Source organism: Tamandua tetradactyla, chromosome 9 (genome assembly GCF_023851605.1).
Source record: "Tamandua tetradactyla isolate mTamTet1 chromosome 9, mTamTet1.pri, whole genome shotgun sequence".
NCBI classification, from domain to species: Eukaryota; Metazoa; Chordata; class Mammalia; order Pilosa; family Myrmecophagidae; genus Tamandua; species Tamandua tetradactyla.
In genome coordinates, this window is record NC_135335.1 from 11,346,024 (window position 1) to 11,359,414 (window position 13,391).

The window sequence follows — 13,391 nt, forward strand, 5'->3', positions numbered from 1 at the left end:
TAGGTCTTCTGTGATTTCTTTTATCAGTTTTTTGTAGTTTTCTTTATATAGGTTTTTTGTCTCTTTAGTTAAATTTATTCCTAGGTATTTTATTCTTTTAGTTGCAATTGTAAATGGGATTCGTTTCTTGATTTCCCTCTCAGCTTGTTCATTACTAGTGTATAGAAATGCTACAGATTTTTGAATGTTGATCTTGTAACCTGCTACTTTGCTGTACTCATTTATTAGCTCTAGTAGTTTTGTTGTGGATTTTTCCGGGTTTTCAATGTATAGTATCATATCGTCTGCAAACAGTGATAGTTTTGCTTCTTCCTTTCCAATTTTGATGCCTTGTATTTCTTTTTCTTGTCTAATTGCTCTGGCTAGAACCTCCAACACAATGTTGAATAATAGTGGTGATAGTGGACATCCTTGTCTTGTTCCTGATCTTAGGGGGAAAGTTTTCAATTTTTCCCCATTGAGGATGATATTAGCTATGGGTTTTTCATATATTCCCTCTATCATTTTAAGGAAGTTCCCTTGTATTCCTATCCTTTGAAGTGTTTTCAACAGGAAAGGATGTTGAATCTTGTCAAATGCCTTCTCTGCATCAATTGAGATGATCATGTGATTTTTCTGCTTTGATTTGTTGATATGGTGTATTACATTAATTGATTTTCTTATGTTGAACCATCCTTGCATACCTGGGATGAATCCTACTTGGTCATGATGTATAATTCTTTTAATGTGTTGTTGGATACGATTTGCTAGAATTTTATTGAGGATTTTTGCATCTATATTCATTAGAGAGATTGGCCTGTAGTTTTCTTTTTTTGTAATATCTTTGCCTGGTTTTGGTATGAGGGTGATGTTGGCTTCATAGAATGAATTAGGTAGTTTTCCCTCCGCTTCGATTTTTTTGAAGAGTTTGAGGAGAGTTGGTACTAATTCTTTCTGGAATGTTTGATAGAATTCAGATGTGAAGCCGTCTGGTCCTGGACTTTTCTTTTTAGGAAGCTTTTGAATGACTGCTTCAATTTCTTTACTTGTGATTGGTTTGTTGAGGTCATCTATGTGTTCTTGAGTCAAAGTTGGTTGTTCATGTCTTTCCAGGAACCCGTCCATTTCATCTAAATTGTTGTATTTATTAGCGTAAAGTTGTTCATAGTATCCTGTTATTACCTCCTTCATTTCTGTGAGGTCAGTAGTTATGTCTCCTCTTCCGTGTCTGATCTTATTTATTTGCATCCTCTCTCTTCTTCTTTTTGTCAATCTTGATAAGGGCCCATCAATCTTATTGATTTTCTCATAGAACCAACTTCTGGTCTTATTGATTTTCTCTATTGTTTTCATGTTTTCAATTTCATTTATTTCTGCTCTGATCTTTGTTATTTCTTTCCTTTTGCTTGCTTTGGGATTAGTTTGCTTTTCTTTCTCCAGTTCTTCCAAGTGGATAGTTAATTCCTGCATTTTTGCCTTTTCTTCTTTTCTGATATAGGCATTTAGGGCAATAATTTCCCTCTTAGCACTGCCTTTGCTGCGTCCCATAAGTTTTGATATGTTCTGTTTTCATTTTCATTCGCCTCGAGGTATTTGCTAATTTCTCTAGCAATTTCTTCTTTGACCCAGTCATTGTTTAAGAGTGTGTTGTTGAGCCTCCACGTATTTGTGAATTTTCTGGCACTCCGCCTATTATTGATTTCCAACTTCATTCCTTTATGATCCGAGAAAGTGTTGTGTATGATTTCAATCTTTTTAAATTTGTTAAGACTTGCTTTGTGACCCAGCATATGGTCTATCTTTGAGAATGATCCATGAGCACTTGAGAAAAAGGTGTATCCTGCTGTTGTGGGATGTAATGTCCTATGAATGTCTGTTAAGTCTAGCTCATTTATAGTAATATTCAGATTCTCTATTTCTTTATTGATCCTCTGTCTAGATGTTCTGTCCATTGAAGAGAGTGGTGAATTGAAGTCTCCAACTATTATGGTATATGAGTCTATTTCCCTTTTCAGTGTTTGCAGTGTATTCCTCACGTATTTTGGGGCATTCTGGTTCGGTGTATAAATATTTATGATTGTTATGTCTTCTTGTTTAATTGTTCCTTTTATTAGTATATAGTGTCCTTCTTTGTCTCTTTTAACTGTTTTACATTTGAAGTCTAATTTGTTGGATATTAGCATAGCCACTCCTGCTCTTTTCTGGTTGTTATTTGCATGAAATATCTTTTGCCAACCTTTCACTTTCAACCTATGTTTATCTTTGGGTCTAAGATGTGTTTCCTGTAGACAGCATATAGAAGGATCCTGTTTTTTAATCCATTCTGCCAGTCTATGTCTTTTGATTGGGGAATTCAGTCCATTAACATTTAGTGTTATTACTGTTTGGATAATATTTTCCTCTACAATTTTGCCTTTTGTATTGTATATATCATATCTGACTTTCCTTCTTTCTACACTCTTCTCTATACCTCTCTCTTCTATCTTTTTGTATCTGACTCTAGTGCTCCCTTTAGTATTTCTTGCAGAGCTGGTCTCTTGGTCACAAATTCTCTCAGTGACTTTTTGTCTGAGAATATTTTAATTTCTCCCTCATTTTTGAAGGACAATTTTGCTGGATATAGGAGTCTTGGTTGGCAGTTTTTCTCTTTTAGTAATTTAAATATATCATCTCACTGTCTTCTAGCTTCTATGGTTTCTGCTGAGAAATCTACACATAGTCTTATTGGGTTTCCCTTGTATGTGATGGATTGTTTTTCTCTTGCTGCTTTCAAGATCTTCTCTTTCTCTTGGACCTCTGACATTCTAACTAGTAAATGTCTTGGAGAACGCCTATTTGGGTCTAATCTCTTTGGGGTGCGCTGCACTTCTTGGATCTTTAATTTTAGGTCTTTCGTAAGAGTTGGGAAATTTTCAGTGAAAATTTCCTCCATTAATTTTTCTCCTCCTTTTCCCTTCTCTTCTCCTTCTGGGACACCCACAACACGTATATTTGTGCGCTTCATATTGTCCTTCAGTTCCCTGATACCCTGTTCAAATTTTTCCATTCTTTTCCTGATAGTTTCTGTTTCTTTTTGGAATTCAGATGTTCCATCCTCCAAATCACTAATGCTATCTTCTGTCTCTTTAAATCTATCATTGTAGGTATCCATTGTTTTTTCCATCTTTTCTACTTTATCCTTCACTTCCATAAGCTCTGCGATTTGTTTTTTCAGTGTTTCTATTTCTTCTTTTTGTTCAGCCCATGTATTCTTCATGTCCTCCCTCAATTTAGCGATTTTGTTTTTGAAGAGGTTTTCCATTTCTGTTCATATATTCAGCATTAGTTGTCTCAGCTCCTGTATCTCATTTGAACTATTGGTTTGTTCCTTTGACTGGGCCATATTTTCAATTTTCTGAGCGTGATCCATTATCTTCTGCTGGCATCTGGACATTTAGTCAGATTTCCCTGGGTTTTGGACCCAACAGGTTAAAGATTTTTCTGTGAAATTTCTGGGTTCTGTTTTTCTTATCCTGCCCAGTAGGTGGTGCTCGTGGCACACGTTTGTCTGTGGGTCCCACCAGTAAAAGGTGCTGTGGGTCCTTTAACTTTGGAAAACTCTCGCCGTCGGGGAGGTTCGCCAGCCGAAGCGGCTTGGAAGAGTGCCAGCCGGCCCGGGGGTCCGAATGCGGGGAGGTTCGCCGGCCGCCGCAGCCCGGGAGAGAGCCCGTCCAAATTTCCTAGTCGGCCCGGGGCGCCAAGCGTGGCCGGAGGGCATCAGCTGCCGCAGCCTGGGAGAGTGCACCATTCCCAGCCGGACCGGGGAGTCACGTGTTTGGAAGGGACCCCCCCAGTCACCGTTCTCCACAGTCTGGGGATTTCCGATCCAATTCTCTCAGTTGGTCCGGGGGGCCTCACATGGTGGGGGCACCAGCCGCTGCGGCTTGAGGGTACCGCCTCCCCAATTCTGCCAGCTGGTCCAGGAAGGAGGAAGGGAGGGACTCCGGCCTCTTGCCGCCCCGCCCGGGAAAGCCCGCGCCCCTCGGCGATCCCACCGGAGCTGGTTCTCCCAGACAGTCAGCCATTCCAAGATGGGGTACGCTGTCTTTTTGATCTCTGTCATGGCTCCGTGAGCAGTTCTGTATCGTTTCTACTCCCCTAGTGGCTGTTCTGGAGGAGGAAAGTTGAGGATGGCAAGGCTGTCAAGGATGGTGGCGGAGGAGCCGGTGAAGGCGGAAGAGGGCACGGTTGTGGTTGGAGAGCCGCTGGAGTAGGAGGAGAAAGGGAAGGATAAGATGGCGGATGGAGAGCAGCCGGAGCAGAATGGGAAAGAGAAGGGCAAGTTGGCGGCGGGAGCGCGGTCGGCGGAGAAAGAGGAAGAGGAGGGCTAGATGGCGGCGAGAGCACCTGCAGAGAAAGAGGAAGAGGAGGGCTGGATGGCGATGGGAGCGCCAGCGGAGAAGGGGGAAGAGGAGGGCTGGATGGCAGCGGGAGCGCCACTGGCGGAGAAAGAGGAAGAGGAGGGCTGGATGGCGGCAGGAGCACCGCCGTCGGAGAAAGAGGAAGAGGAGGGCTAGATGGCGGCGGGAGCACCGGCGGAGAAGGGGGAAGAGGAGGGCTGGATGGCGGCGGGAGCGCCACCGGCGGAGAAAGAGGAAGAAGAGCTCAAATTCTGTACTTTTAAAGAAAGAAAAAAGTGGGGGAGAATATGGGTCACACTGGAGCCAGCGATACCCAGAAGTAGTGAAGAATCCATTCCGGGGTCCAAAAGGCCTTTCTTGACTCTTCACTATAACCCTGCGAGGTAGGAGTAATTACTCCTAGTATTACAGATGATGGGTGTGTTCTAGTTTGCTAGCTGCCAGAATGTGATATACCACAAACAGAATGGCTATTTAAGAGGGGAATTTAATAAGTTGCTAGTTTATAGTTCTAAGGCCGAGAAAATGTCCCAATTAAAACAAGTGTATAAAAATGTCCAATCTAAGGCATCCAGGAAAAGATACCTTGGCTCAAGAAGGCTGATGATTTCAGGGTTCCTCTCTCCACTGGAGGGCACATGGCAAAGTCTGCTAGCTTTCTCCTCCAACTTTTTGTTTCATGAAGCTCCCTGGGAAGCGTTTTCCTACTTCATCTCCAAAGGCTGGTGGACTCTCTGCTTTGTGCTTCTATGGCATTCTGAAGTTTTCTCTAGAATACTTCTTGTTTTATAGGATTCCAGTGAACTTCTCAAGTCCCAGGTGGAATGGGTGGAGACACGTCCCCACCTAATCAGGTTTAATATCCACACTTGATTGAGTCACATCTCCATGGAAAAAATCAAAATGAAGTTTCCAACATAGAGTACTGAATAGGGATTAGAAGAAATGGCTGTCTTTCCAAAATGGGATTAGGATTAAAACATGACTTTTCTATGGTACGTACATCCTTTCAAACCAGCACAGGATCCGATATTCTGATAAAGGTAACTTACTTAAGAGTCAAAGAAGTGATTTGAATCCAGGTTGCTCTGGCTCCAAGGCCTTTAATTTTTAGTTTTTGAACTAATTTCCTGAATTCCACAAGATATATGAGAATACATCTTCCTCATTTAAAAACAAACAAAACACCAAAATCCTTATTAGCGTTGAGTCCAAAGTCCTTCTTTCACCACCCTCCCCATTGTGGGCACTGTCCCTTCTCCATGGTTTGTCCTTCCAGGTGATTTTCTATGTGGAAAAAATGGAAAGTTTTTCCCTATATGGAAAGTATTGTTTTGTGGCTTTGGGTTTGGTTTTAAATCTGGTTCCAAGTACAGTTCATTTAGGAAATACCTGAAGCTTTTCCTGTATTTACCGGTGTTTGGAATAATGCCTTGATTCCTTTGCATCTTCCAAAGATGACTAATGGGTTTGTAAACATCATTATAAATGTATGGATTGTAACCTATTTGGTGTGTTTCAATCTCTGTGTAGTTATTGTTTTTCATGCTCAACTTGTCTTTTTAGCATCTTTGGTTATGTTGAGCCCTGAGTCTTGGGCAGGTTGACTCTGTTATTTAAAATATTTTTGATGAAAAATAACCACACATATACAGTCCATACATATTATACAGTCAGTGGCTCACAATATCATCACATAGTTGTGTATTATTCACCATGATCATTTTTAGAACATTTGCAACAATCCAGAAAAAACAAAACTAAACAAAAAAACAGAAAAAAATCCTCATACATCCCATACTCCTTACCTCTCCCTCTCATTGTCCCACAGTGTTTCAATCTACCTAATTTCTGCCCTTTATCTCCCCCTATTATTTACTTATTTTTATCTGTATATATATATTTTACTCATCTGTCCATACCCTGGATAAAAGGAGCATCAGGCACAAGGTTTTCACAACCACACAGTCATACTGTAAAAGCTGTATGGTTATACAGTCTGCTTCAAGAATCAAGGCTACTGGAAAACAGCTCAACAGTTTCAGGTAGTTCCCTCCAGCCACTCCACTACACCATAAACTAAAAAGGGGTATCTGTATAATGCATAAGTATAACCTCCAAGATAACCTCCTAAATCTGAAATCTCTCAGCCACTGAGACTTTATTTTGTCTCATTTCTCTCTTCTCACTTTTGGTCAACAAGACGTTCTCATTTCCATGAGTCTGGGTCCTGGCTCATCCCTGGGAGTCATGTCCCACGCAGTGAGGAGGGCATTGAGTTCACATGCTGCATTGGCTTAGAGAGAGGCCACATCTGAACAACGAGAGAGGTTCTCTCTATCTGACTCTTAGGCATAAATATAAGTGGGCTTAGCTTCCCCTTTGCAGGAATAACTTTCATTGGGACAAACCCGTATATTGAGAGTTTGGCCTATTGATTTGGTTGTCCCCAGTGCTTGCAAGAATATCAGGAATTCCCCAGGTTGGGAAGTTTAAGATACCCTCCTTTCTCCCCAGTCCCTCCAGGGGGCTTTGTAAATATTTTTTATTCTCTGTTGGGAAGGTTGACTCTTGATCCTTGTCATCAAAGGCTTTACTTTCAACCACGTCTTCCCACCAGCCTCCAGTTGACTGGCCAATTCATCACCCCCAGCTGCAGCTCAACTCCCTGGTCAGGGTGGCCCAGCTCAGCAGGGTGGGGGGAGGAGGAGTGAAAGCTGGCCTCCGAGCATTCCTGAAACAGAGCTCCCTGGGCTCAGGTGTATCGCACGTTCCGGCTGGGGCCAGGGTGACAATGCCTCCTGCTCACACAGATTCCCACTGCTGACTCCCAACCCTCCCCTGAGATCCTTTGCCCCTGTGTGGGCTTGGAGCCCAAGTTTAGATGGCCCAAGCCTGGCTCGGCCCTTCTGAGATCATTAAGGGCGTACACATTGGAAGCATTCGGTCCTGGTTTCGATCTTGCTCTTCTACTGACCAGGTAAGGATCTTTGGGGCTTTGCATGTTGGGGCTTAGGCCCAGGTATGCAGCCCTTAAGAGACATTTTAGACCCCCTCAGTAATCACACTCACCTGCTCTATTCACAACCCTTGTCTCCATCAGGTGTCCTGTGCTCAGTGCTGTCTTTCAAACATTCTCCTTATCTTAACCAATACAGGGCGATACTGTGTGCGGGAGCCTTTCTTGGAGGAGCCAGGTGGATCACGTAGCCATCCCCCACGTAGATGGCCCAATGCTCATACCTCCCGCGGAAAATCTCAATCGGGTCTCCAGGCTGGGGCTCGTGGCATGTCTGCAACCGAAATACTAGGGCTGGTGACGGAAGTCTTCTAGGCCATGTGGGAGACCCCAGCTCGGGGAGCCGCTGCTGAGCTGGGGTTCCCTTGCGGATGCGCATTGCCTGGGGAGAACACCGGATGGGCACGAGACCCTGACACCCCCCAGCCCCTCTCGCTCCAGGATCCTCAGCCCAGCTGACACTGTTAAGAGGCTCTCCCTGGTGCAAAGGTCACCAGTGGCCAGAAACCTGGAAAAAAGTGACCCTCGTGGAATGTGGGAGAGGAGGTTTCTCCAGGACGAGTGCATGCTATTCACACGGGTGTGTGTGTGTGCTCAGGAGTGAGACGGGCATGGATGGGGGGGTGGCGCAGGGTTTCTGAATGTTGACACGTGGGCCTCATGCTCAAGCCCCTTCTCCCAGGACAGGTGTGGCCCAAGCGGAATCGGTCAGTGGAGTCACGGGCTTCTCAGAGCCTCAGCCCGTCCTCCAGCCCTGTGATTGTCTGCGGCCATGGGAGGCACTTCTTCATCCTCAGACTCTCCTAATACCCAGCCCGTGGGGCTGCTGATCTGAGAGACAGTAGTTGGCAACATCTCCATGAGCGTCCCATGGGACTTCCAGCTTCCAGCTGTGGGGTGGGCTCCAGGCACAGGGTGCTTTTCCGACATAATTGCCATCATCACTATAAGCCCCAGGAGACAGGACTTGCCCCAGGGCACTGGGCCAGGAAAGGCCAAGCTGGCTCTCCTCTCACCTCCTTCCCCTCCTAGCTTCCTGGCCTCCAATTTGCGCCCTTTCTCAGTGAGTGACAACCACCTGCCAGGCTTTGCAGTCAGAACCCAGGGGTCCCACTTAACTCTCCTTCCTGCCCATGTCCAGTCACTAGTCCCAGCAATGCCAACTCAGGGTGTTTCTTGGAACTCATTTCCTCATCCCATCTGCTTTCCACTGACTGGGTTCAGGGGTTCCCAGCCCTCACTCCATGACTGCCATGGCCTCCCCACTGGCCTCCCTGCCTCCTGTCCCTGCCACTGTACCTCTAGCCTCCCTGATGCCCAGACTGGCCTTCCCAAAGGGGTGGTTTCTCCCCGCCCCATAACGCTCTCTCTTGCCTCTGCTTCTTTACACATCCATTTCTTTCTGCCTCCCACCACCGTCCTCACACTTGGAAACCTCTCCCTGGGGAGCTGTCCTGGCAGCTCCAGCCTGGCTCGCCTGCCCTCTCTGGGTCCCTCACTCCTTTGGAACTTCCACCTCTCCTTGCTGGGATGACGAGGGGTTTGCAGTTTCTGCCACCATCTATGCACGTCCTCGGGACTTAGTGCTCCATTCAGGATGGGATCTTGCCAGCTCATCCCTCCCACCCTGAATCTGAGGGTCCTGCAGAAGGTCTGGCATGTAAGGGGCAAAGATACAAACAGCTATAGAGGAAGGGTGAGGCACAGCAGTGCCAGGACTACTGCCAGGTTCTTTATCTCATCTGAAGGCTGCAGCATCAGCCAGGGCTCAGCAGGGCTCAGAAGGGGAATGCACTTTATAAGGAGGGAGAAAGGGACATGCAAGCAAGAGGAGGAGGAAAGAGCCATTTGAGGTTAAGAAGGGATGGTATTTCAGCTAGCAACAGAGGCAGGCAAGGTGGGAAACTGCCCACTTTCTCCAGACCTGGGTTTGGCTCCCTCCATAGGACCCCATCTGGAGCTGGATGCTGCTGGCTCAAACAAACAGCTCGCATCACGCAGCGCCCCCTCTTACTAGCCCACCCCCCACCCCCAGGCCCTGTGCCTGACTCAGAGAAGAAGCAGATGTGACCCAAAGACCTTGGGCCATTTCTTAATTTAAGAAAACAAACAATATCCTTAGATCCACCAAAATTGGATATCTTAGTTCACTTAACCATAGCCATATTTAAATAAAGTATCCATGTAATCATCACACGAACCAATTTAAAATGAAGGCAATCAGGCTGCATTGCTATAGTAATGACATATGCTATTCAATATTTTCCTTATTTCAGGAAAATACGAAGCTCACCCCAGCCACCCAAGGCCCAGGCCTTTCGTTCTTCCATCATGCTGATCCTGTGTCCACAGTGGCTCCCTGCAAGTGAGTTTACAGTGAGACACTAATCGCATACTTTGGATAGAATATATGTCATATGAATATATATTTTAAAAAGCTGCAGATTAAATAAAGAATAAATAAACAGAAAGACATACATGCTAGAGAAGATGTGGAGAGAAAGGTATACCTAGTCAGTGTTGGTAGGGAAGAACGGTCCAGCCCGTCTGATGGGAAATGTATCAGTTCCACAGGAGGCTAAATATAAGGTTGCCATTGTGTTAGGCAATCCCATTACTAGGAATAGACTTCAAACAACTGACAATAAGGATATGAACAGATATTTGCACACAGATGTTTTACGGTGGCATCATTCACAATCGCCAATTGATAGGAGGTGGCTCATTCAATATTGCTGGGTAGGATCTTTTTTATTGTTTCTATGGAGATGTGACACCCCCAATTGTAGGCAGTAATTTTTGATTAGATGGTTTCCATGGAGATGTGTCTCCACCCATTCAAGGTGGGATTGCTTACAGGAGCTCTTTAAGAGGGAACCATTTTGGGAAAAGCTTTAGAGACACCTGTAAGGGAAAGATACACTTGTAGAGTCTGTACTGTTCAACTGATTTTGCCATTGCATGCAACTGGTGTTGCTATTACATGACCTTGGTAAGAAACAGTTGAAATGTGCACTCCAGCTGGGAGAACTGCTATCCTCCCAAAAGGAGGTGTACTTTGATAAAGTTACCTCGGTCTTAGGAAACTTCCTCTGTATCTTTAGCCAGTTCTCAGAGGACCAAAGTGGGCCTGGCCATGTAAGCTAATTGGAATTTGGCCACCATTGTGTAAAGATATCACAAAAACTGCATGCAAGCCATTAGAGAGAGAGAGAGAGAGGAGAAACTTATGAAGAAGAAGGAGGAGGAAGAGAGAGAAGAATCTTATGAGAGAGGGAGAGCACCTCATCAGAATCTTATGATTCTCTGCTATGGATTATAACTAAGGAAACTCTGAATGCTGTCTCCAAGATTGCTGTGGATTTTCACTAATGAGACTTGGAATTCTGCTTCTGAAACTCTCCAGAACTTCTCGTCAGGAGTTGGTGCCATCTTATCTGGTGATGTAACTATGCTTTATTTTTAAAGACTCTTTTACATACTGTCTTTTAATTATTTTCTTTAATTTCCTTCCTAATAAAATCTGTTTTTATATCACCAAAGTCTGTGTTGTCCGTGAATCTGAACCTATAAATTAAGTGGCCACAAATATCACTTTTCCTTTCGTGCGACACCACCAGAACCAACAGAGCCCACACAGGCAGAGCCTTTTGGAGATGCATAGGGAGAGGTTGCCCGGGGGAAGCAGTTGAAGAAGCCTGGAGAGAAGGCTAGCAGATCTCACCATGTGCCTTTCCAGCTGAGAGAGAAACCCCGAACATTATTGGCCTTTCTGAGCCAAGATATCTTTTGCTGAATGCCTTAATTTGGACGTTTTTATAGGCTTGCCTTAATTTGGACTTTTCACAGCTTTAGAACTGAAAACTTGCAACTTAATAGATCTGCTTTTTAAAAAGCCATCCTGCTTCTGATATATAGCATTTTGGCAGCTTTTACAAACTAAGAAAATATATGTAAGTGCTTTTGAGAATGGGTCCATGAGTACCTGCATGCACGCACCTGCCCCATGGTGGGGAACGTCTTCCGCATCTTGGAGACCTTGAGACCTGTCTGCCTTGGCCTCCTGCTGCTTCAGCAATTTCGGTGGCTGCAGTGAGGTTCTCCTCCATCCGATTCCCTCTCCAGCCTTGATGCCCATCCATCGGAGCCAGTGTCCTCTGATCCGCCAACATATGAAATGCTAATGTAACCTAGTGGGTAGCTAATGCAACCCTTGCCATCACGGATCAGGTCTGCTGGCCAGGCACGTGTCACATGAAGTGTCCAACCCTCACCACAGAGTCACTGTTCCCATTTCATAAGTATGAAAGCCGAGGCTCAGAGAGGGCGAGCGATTTTCCCAAGGCTGCTCAATGAGGAGGAGGCCAAGCAAGGTCTTCCCTCTGCCTGGGCTCCTCTCCTTGATCCTCACCCTCACCTCCTGAGCAGTCCTCAATGTCCCACCCCAGAAACCCCTACCTTTATGAATTGAGACTTTTTCTGTTTTCCCTCCCTCTATGATCCTGATTGGACCCCACGTCAGCAGCCCTCTCCCCAGTTGTCCAATCAGACACCAGGATGGCGACCATCACTCCCTCCGCTTCCTTTGCCCACACCCATCACTGAGTCCTGTCAATTGTAACCCCTCAAGCTTCTCCTGGAATCATTCCTCTCCTAAGATGACCGGCTGTCCCCGTCTGTGGGGTCTATGGGATTTTCTCGAGACTTGGGACTTTCAGTGCTAAAACTAAGAAAGTCCTGGGCAAATGGGGGTGAATTGTTCCCTTCCGGCCTCCCTCTTTTGCTGTCTTGGTTCAGGCCGGGGCACCCCCGTCCTTCAGCATATGATGGCCACAGCCTCCTGGCCAGCCTCGTGTCCCAAACACGCCTCATCCTGTCTCTACCCAAGTTTGTAAGACCTTCCCAAGGGGTCATCCACCCATGCTGTCGTCCCCAGGTGGCTCACGGGCCCTTTGCTCTCCCCTGCTCTCTGCACTTCCATATGACCCGCCCTCCAGGCTTAGCAAATGCCTCCTTGGTTCCATTAGCTCACGCTCTCGCCTCTGCCCCTTTTCACAGCCTCTTCTCCTACCCAAAACACCATCTGCCCTCCCCTGAGCAGCTGCCCTGACCACTCCACCTGGCTCAGCTGTTCCTCACGGGGCCCCCAGGTCCTTCAGAACCTCCACTTTCCTCACAGGCAGGGTTGCAATTGCCTGAGCTCTGTTTGGGCAGGGGTCATATAGGATCGCCCCCTCCCTCCCTGCGGCTCCAGGCGTGGCACATGACATGTGAGTGCAAGGGGCCTGGTAGGTGCATGGGACACATGCATAGAAGGAGTAAGAGAGGAGCAAGTGCCCAGCTCACTCTTGCATGGGCTCATCCACCCAGGGGGCATGGCCACGTCCAAGACGGCTTCCCTGGCAGCACCCAAGGGTCTCCCTGCCAGACTGTGTAAGGCAAAGATGTGGCCCTATCACCCGCAGCTGGAGGTCAGCTGATGCCTGAGCTCCAGCAGGGAACTTTCCTTTTGGAGGCATAAAACGGGAAAGGGGTCCAGGAACCATGGAGGGACCGTGGGCAAGAGTCAAGGGTTGCAAGGTGGGCATATCCTAGAAACAGTTTTGAAAGAAGCATGTCACAAAAGAAAACATAGAGCATATCATTTCCTATAAAGTTTAAAATAAGCAAAACAAAACAACATACTCGAGATACAAATAAGTTATTTTACAAGCTGTTTTGAAAAGCTAGGACATGCTAGAGACAAAATTCAGGATAGAGGTTACCTCTGCTGGGGCGCCAGGGAAACGAGAACGGGAGGCACACCCAGGCAGAAGTATCTGCATTAGGTATGATCAAGTTCTTAATTCGGATGGTATGCTAGTGGATAGTAATTTTATCATGTTCCATAATTAAATATATTCCATCTATTCTTTTCCATCAATTACATTAGAGACATGTATCTATTTATTTATTGTGACTTAAAAAAAATCCATGCAATCCTCAAGGACTTA